The sequence below is a fragment of the Palaemon carinicauda genome, chromosome 33, assembly GCF_036898095.1.
Source record: "Palaemon carinicauda isolate YSFRI2023 chromosome 33, ASM3689809v2, whole genome shotgun sequence".
NCBI classification, from domain to species: domain Eukaryota; kingdom Metazoa; phylum Arthropoda; class Malacostraca; order Decapoda; family Palaemonidae; genus Palaemon; species Palaemon carinicauda.
In genome coordinates, this window is record NC_090757.1 from 22,741,369 (window position 1) to 22,749,916 (window position 8,548).

An 8,548-nucleotide genomic window follows, 5' to 3' on the forward strand; every position below is an offset into this window, starting at 1 on the left:
ATATATCTGTATATATATATATATATATATATATATATATATATATATATATATATATATATAAATATATATATATATATATATAAATATATATATATATATATATATATATATATATATATATATATATATATATATATATATATATATATATATATATATATATATATATATATATATATATTATATATATATATATATATATATATATATATATATAACCTATATATATATATATATATATATATATATATATATATATATATATATATAACCTATATATATATATATATATATATATATATATAACCTATATATATATATATATATATATATATATATATATATATATATATATATATATATATATATATATATATATATATATAATTGTATAACACCAATTCATCTTTTAGATGGAGTGGGTCAAGTAAAATTTCGTTTTTTTTTTTTTCTAAGTTAATTACTCCAAGCAAAAATCAACATATAAGGCAAAGAATTATTACGTCGCTGAAGGCAAAAGTTATCTAAGGTAGGGCAAGAATATGCCAGCAATTTCCGTTTTGCCCGAGAGGGGGCAGGTTTGTCCTTGTCCGGAGAACTCGCTCCTCTAAGCTAAATCCGGGTCGGGCTGACGCTTATACGTAAAGATTATAGAAGGATGCCCACATTCTACTTCTTTTTTAATAGAAATTCTATGTTATTAGATGAATTTTCATTTCTTTTAAGATTAATGAAAGGCACTGCATCATGAAGTAGAGTTGGGATATTACTTTTAAAAGACTTTACGAAGGCCGGGAAAATTTTTCGATGAAAGTCTAATGGATCCTGGCTGTGAATGTCACTATCATTCAGTAGTATCTTGGATAGCGCATGGCTTTGATACTATTTCTCTCGTAGATATTTAATTTTCCATTTATTATAAAACTGATATTTGTACATCTAATTGATCTCTCTCTCTCTCTCTCTCTCTCTCTCTCTCTCTCTCTCTCTCTCTCTCTCTCTCTCATACACAAGGTCTACTATTGGGAATTTATTCAAACTTTTAGCCACATTTATTTTGCTCAGCAATTGAGTTTACAGCTGGGAATTTCTTTGAATTTTTAGCGAGAGCCGTGACTTAGAAATATAGTTTACCCCTTGGAATTTATTTGGACTTTTAGCTAACTCTTTTTCTAGCAATAAAGTTTACCCATGGGTAATTTATTTGAACTCTTAGCTACACCTTTTACCGAGGTATAGAATTTACCCCTGGGTAATTTATTTCATCTTTTAGCTACACCTTTTATTTAGCGATGTTCACCTCCAGGGACTTTGTTTGAAATTTTAGCTGAACCTTTGGATTAAAGATTACAATTTACCTTTTCGGAATTTTTTAGCAAATAGATACACCTATTGCTTAGCAGTAAGGTTATACCTTCTGCCAAGCATTACAGTTTACACCTGGGAAACTTGATTGAATTTTAGCTACACCTTTTGCTTAGCAACAAAGCTTAGGCCTTGGGAATTTTTAGAATCTTTAGCTACACCTTTTGCCAAACAATGGAATTTATTCCTGGGAAATTTGTTTGAGCTTTCAGCAATAAGTTTTACCCTAAGGGAATTTATTTGAACTTTTACCTTCGCCCTTTTCTTCGAAATAAAGTTTACCCTTGGAGGAGTTTGTTTCAGCTTTTAGCTATACCATAGTCAGAAGATAAGGTTCACCCCTGGGGAAATTGTTTCAGCTTTTAGCTATACCATAGTCAGAAGATAAGGTTCACCCCTGGGGAAATTGTTTCAGTTTTTAGTCACCGTCTGCAAAGCAATAAAGTTTACCCCGAGAGGAATTTTTTTAAACTATTAGCTACGCCTTTTGCATAACAATAAATTTTACCACTGAGGAATTGGTTTCAACTTTTTAGCCACACCTTTTGCTTAGCTATAAAGTTTGCCCCCGGTGTTTTGTTTGAAATTTTAGCTACAATTTTTGCTTAATTAATAATAAATTGTAGCCCTGTGGAAATTTGTTTGAACTTTTAACTACACCTTTCGCTGAGCATTAAGGTTCATCTGTGGTGAATTTGTTGGAACTATTACCTAAACTTTTCGCTTAGCAATCATTTTTACCCCCAGGGAATTTGTTTGATCTTTTAGATACACCTTTTGCTTAACAGTAAAGTCTACCCGTGGGAGATTTTGTTTTAACTTTTAGCTACACATTTTGCTTAGTAATAATGGTTAACCTTAGTGAAATCCTTGGAAATTTTAGCTACACCCTTTTGTTACTAATAAAGTTTTTCTTTTTATAGTTTGGTTGAACATTGTTATACCTTTTGTTTGGCTATAAAGTTTACTGACTATCCAGTTTTTATTTGAAGTTTGGTCAACTGTCGGATAATCTAGTTTTGTACTTCTATTCAGTTAAATACGTTTGGCAGTACAGCTTACCCACGTGAATTCTAAACGTACTTTTATACACACCTCGAGCTTAACATTAAAATTTACTCTTTGTTGACATAGTTATATTATTATTATTATTATTATTATTATTATTATTATTATTATTATTATTATTATTATTATTATTATTATTATTATTGCTAGCCAAGCTACATCCCTAGTTGGAAAAGCAAGATGCTATAAGCCCAAGGGCTCCAACAGGGAAAAATATCCCAATGAGATAAGGAAATAAATAAATTGTGAGAATATATTAACAATATATCATTCTAAAACCAGTGACAGCGTCAAAACAGATATGTCCTATATAAACTATCAACAATGTCAAAAACAGATATGTCATATATAAACAATGAAAAGACTCATGTCAGCCTGGGCAACATAAAAACATTTTCTCGTACTTTGAACTTTTGAAGTTCCACTGATTCAACTACCCGATTAGGAAGATCATTCCACAACTTGGTAACAGCTGGAATAAAACTTCTAGAATACTGTGTAGTATTGAGCCTCATGATGGAGAAGGACTGGCTATTAGAATTAACTGCCTGCCTAGTATTACGAACAGGATAGAATTGTCCAGGGAGATCTGAATGTAAAGGAGGGTCAGAGTTATGAAAAATCTTATGCAACATGCATAATGAACTAATTGAACGACGGTCCCAAAGATTAATATTTAGATCAGGAATAAGAAATTTAATAGACCGTAAGTTTCTGTCCAAACATTAAGATGAGAATCAGCAGCTGAACACTATAAGCTATAAGCTATAATACTATAAGCTATAGCTTCGACTTAGCTGTAGGTTACTGTTACGTATTATATGTGCACTTTTTATCACCACTTGCTCTCTAGTTGGACAATAAGAGTATCCTTGGATAATATACCGTAGGTGTATTTTTAGCCACTTCTGCTTATCACTAAAGCTTGTCCTCGTGGAATCTAGGTATAATTTTAGCTATACTTTTTACATAGCAGTAAAGTTTACTTTTTTGGGAATATATCTCGACAACAAGCTAGACCTGCAAAACTGTACCCTTGGATAATATACAGGTGCATTTTTAGCCATTCTGCTTATCACTAAAGTCTGTCCCCATGGAATCTCGGTCTAAGTTTAGATATACTTTTTTACATAGCAGTAAAGTTTACCTTTTTTTTGGGGGGGGGGGGATACTGTATATCTCAACAACAAGCTAAACCTGCAAAACTAAGATAAACAGTTCGCTGACGAAATACACACGGGTAAAATTGGCTTTGGGTATTGTTGTGAACTTTTAAACTAAACTGTCTGTTCAGCATTATTATTATTATTATTTTTATTATTATTATTATTATTATTATTATTATTATTATTATTACTATTATTATTAAGCTACAACCCCAGTTGGAAAAGCAGGATGCTATATGCCTAAGGGCTCCAACAGGGAAAAATATCCCAGTGAGATAAAGAAATAAATAAATTACAAGAGAAGTAATGAACAATTAAAATAAGATATTTCAAGAACAGTAACAGCATCAAATAGCCCTTTAGTACATAGCCTATATCAAGAGGTTTATGTCAGCCTGTTCAACATGAAAACATTCGCTGCAAGTTGTTTACTTTGAGGAATGTCATTGAATCGCAGGGAGCCTTATTAAATATCAGTTACATTTTAGCTTCTCGTCTACCTTGTAATGAAGTTTGCTTTCTCAGGCATGTAAACTCATCGGGAAATCTCATTTTTAACACTTGGTGATGGTATCCACCTTTGGATATCTCTCGCAACTCCACTGGACTAGGGAATCTTGTTTTTCTTTAACAGCGCCATCTGGTATTAATCGTCTTTTTAGGTGTAGTTGGATGTTGAAACATCCAAACTATTGAGTGCTTAACACTGGGTTTTTTTGTCTAGGAAACTTTTCACAAAAATGAAAACATGAAATATATCATGGAAAACTTTTTACAATGCAATGCTTCAAAAAATTATTTCTTTTATAGTACTGTAGTGTCTTCAGTTTGAGAAAGTTTTTCAGCTATGATTCTTTGTGGGCCCCGTTACATCAGAGCTTACTGTAAGGTAGGGAGACCTTTGACCTTGAAATGTTGACAGCTGCTGAGTTTGGGGAATCATTTGCCACCAAGCATAGTATGAACCATCACAGATGTGGGATTTTAGTATCAAGTTACCTCTCGTTGTTCTTTTTACTAGACATATAAGGAAAATCCTAAATGTGTCTTGAATGGTGTTTATTGTAAGAAAAAGCTTAGGAAAAGGTGTCGACGAATAATGAACATTAAAACGTATAATCGGATTTATTATTCATTGATGCATACATTATAGAAATATAACTATTACTGTTTATAGTACAGACTCGCTTTCGTTGCACCTTCCCGTAACATATAATCATATATTTCTAGATAGGTACTTGTGCCAAAGTGATTATTATTATTATTATTATTATTATTATTATTATTATTATTATTACTACTTGTTAAACTACAACTCTAGTTGGAAAAGCAGGATACTATAAGCCCAGGGGCTCCAACAGGGAAAATAGCCCAGTGAGGAAAGGAAACGAGAAAAAAAAATATTCTAAGAACAGTAACAACATTGAAATAAATATCTCCCATATAAACTATAAAAAAAAAAAAACAAGAGGAAGAGAAATAAGATTGTGTGCCCAAGTGTACCCTCAAGCAAGAGAACTCTAACCCAAGACAGTGGAAGAACATGTTACAGAGGCTATGGCACTACCCAAGACTAGAGAACAATGGTTTGATTTTGGAAAGCTGCTTACCATAGCTAGAGAGTCCTTCTACCATTACCTAGAGGAAAGTGGCAACTGAACAATGATAGTGCAGTAACCCCTTGGGTGAAGAAGACAGGTGTATGAGGACAGAAGAGAATATGTAAAGAACAGGCCAGACTATTCGGTGTATGTGTAGGCAAAGAGAAAATGAACCGTAACCAGAGAGAACAATCCAATGTACTACTGTCTGGCCAATCAAAGGACCCCATAACTCTCCACTGTATCCTCGGTTTAAAAGGCACTCATGAACGGAAGTGACAGTGTCTTATCAGGTCAATGCCCTAGAGACGACCATATTTGCATAGGATCAACGCCCATGCCCCCTCTCCACCTCCCATCCTAACTCACAAGGATGGTGAGGTTCCAGACACTGCAAGAAGCTATCAAGTTTGAGCGAAACTCGAACCCCAGTCCGGCATATCGCTAGGAGGGACGTTTCCAATAGGCTACTGCAACATTTTGGCGAGACATTATTACAACAAATGTTGTATCAGGTTTATTTGGTTGGAATGGAAGTAGTCTCTTACAAGAAAACCCACCCGGCGCTGAAGAGAGAATCCTGCTACTAGATTAAGAAACGATGGTTATTATTATTATTATTATTATTATTATTATTATTATTACTTTCTAAGCTACAACCCTAGTTGGAAAAGCAGGATGCTATAAGCCCAGGGGCTCCAACAGGGAAAATAGCCCAGTGAGGAAAGGAAAAAGTGATTAAGAAACGATTAATGAGAAAGATCGATGAACGCACTTGACCTCTTAAACCCCCCCCCCCCCACCACATATCTTTTCACTGAGTGTGTTTCCTTAACTACTTGGAACTCATTTACAATTCTTGGTGTAATGTTTGATTGTAAATTCACTTTGAGAAACATTACCATCGACATGTTTTTCAGTTAAACAAAAAAAAAAAAATGATAAACTGTGAGAAAGCCTTTCTAGGTTTTAAGAGACCAGTCTGGCATTATGATCTGTTTTTATTCTTTTATTCTGTCATGTTGCGAATATTGTTCCCTTGTTTGGTCTTCAGCAGCTGACCCTTTTAGATTGTTAGCCGAGAAAAGGAGTTTGTTCAATTTGTTGTCTCCGACCTGGGTATTAAATTTTTTTATAATTTGATCATTATACATTCGCTACAAGAGTATTCATTATTCTGATCAGCCTTTGCATTTAGATCTTCCAAAGATATGCTATTTACCACCTAGATTTAAGTAAACATTAATTTTCAACCGTTTCTTCTCTTTGTATGTTTTAATTTACAATGCCACACGATTTTCTGTAATTTTATTTCACTTGTTAGAATATAGGATGATTCTGATCATGTTGTTTAATAATTGGAAGTGATGGAGTTCGGGCTTGATTTTAAAGTTTTAAAGGCCGCTCATGATTACCAGAGGTAAGGAACCATGACAAAGCCCTAACTAGCAAAGACAATGACCTAGAGACTGACCATATATCCATACGATCAGCGTCCAAGCCCCCTATCCACCCAGGTTAGGACCAGAGAGGGCCAGTCCATAGCTGCTGATGACTCGCCAAGTAGACCTATAGACTCCCCCAAAACCTCCCATCCTTAGCTCACAAAGATAGTGAGGTTAGAGACACTAAAGAAAGTACCGACCTTGATCGGGACTCGGAACTCCAGTCCGGCAAATCGCCAGTCAGGGATGTTTCCCGTGAGTTGGCTTACCTTATCTCATTTTATAGATTATTTGTAATCGATCTATCTTATTCTCCCGTTTCTATGTCTTACATTTAATTCCTTAATATTGTATTTCCATGAAGGTACTGATCTGCTCTCCACATTGTACCTCTTGGTTATGTAGTATAACTTTTTTTTTTTTTTTTTTCTCAATGAAGCAATTTGCTCTTTGCTGTCCTAAGGTTCCATGGCCTCCATTTGCAGCATTTACTCAAAGTGAAGATTATTAGAAATTCTTTTAAACAACAATACAAGCCAAGGAGCAGTTATGAATGGAAGATCAGAAAATATATATAAAAAAAATAAAAAATAACCCAGGGGAAATTTTGTGTTAAAATGTACCAATTCATGGATGTCAAGATACAAAAATATGATCGATTGTCATTATTGGAAACTTGAAATATCGAGATCTTGTTTAAGAAATCAACTGGTTAAACCTACGAAACTATACTGAACTCAGTCCTCTTATAGATATCAACTTCGCGTCAAGATAATACTTTTTATCCCTGGAATTTATCCCACCACTTAAGTTTTTGTATTCGTTTAAGAAAGGTGTATCCTTCCAGCTGTTTTCTATCAAAGCGTGATATAAATGTAATAAGCTTTTATCGGTGTACGCAGAAAAAATCAACTGGTGTAAAATCATATGTTTTATTCCCCTAAAATGTCACGTCATAGAAGTAAACGTATCCAGTTTTAAAGTCGTCTCTTTTAATTTTTATAGGTTGAATAAGAAAGATCTATTTTAATGTAGTTAACTGTTCTTAAAATATTTTATAATGCGTGTTAATTTCTTCTCTTGTAGTTTATTTTCTTTCCTCACTGCGCCATTTTTCCTTGTTGGAACCCTTGGGGTTATAGCATCCCGCTCTTCCAGCTAGGGTTGTAGCTTGGTTAATGATAATAATAATAATAATAATAATAGTAATAATAATAATAATATAACAAGAAAGTAAATAATGATCTTTAATGTACCAAGAAACCAAACTTATTGAAGTTCCCTTTTATGTTTACCAAGAACATACAATATCTTTAACTCCGTTCTGATCTCTTGTTCATCAAGAAAATACGTATATCGAACTTCCTTGAGAAATAACGAAGAAAATCAAACTATCGTGAGATGTCTAAGAACGCGAGAAATGGAACCACCTTCACAGTAAATGTATTTATTCAAGAAAATTTATAAATTCCTAAGGAAATATGCTAGTAGGTTTGCATGCAGTAACACACGGTTAAGACAATTTCACACTGGATGCGGGAAAGACTCAACACTAACAAAAGAGAGCAACGCTTCGCTTTCGTAGACGCAAGCAAAGATTTGAGATTTTAGCAAAGAATGGGAGGGAGCGCAAGAGTAATGTAATGTAAGAATGGTAGAATAATGTAATGGGGAAGGGGGGAGAGGGAGAAGGGGGGGGGGGGAGTTCGCACCGCTGCGGGAGCTTACCTGTCATCCAGGGCATTTATTGTGGGGCAGGGTCCATGTCACCGTGACCTCACCTTTACCATATCTTTTTGTTACAAGATCATCAACCAGGAAATGAACTTGTGGGTTGAACTCTCTCTCTCTCTCTCTCTCTCTCTCTCTCTCTCTCTCTCTCTCTCTCTCTCTCTCTCTC

At 34.1% G+C, this 8,548-nt stretch overlaps 1 protein-coding gene across 5 annotated transcripts in view; it reads left to right on the top strand.

Annotated features, from left to right (window-relative positions):
• The window catches only part of nvd (neverland), a 579,107-nt gene that overhangs the window by 421,657 nt on the left and 148,902 nt on the right, over positions 1-8,548 (top strand). The window lies entirely within an intron of this gene.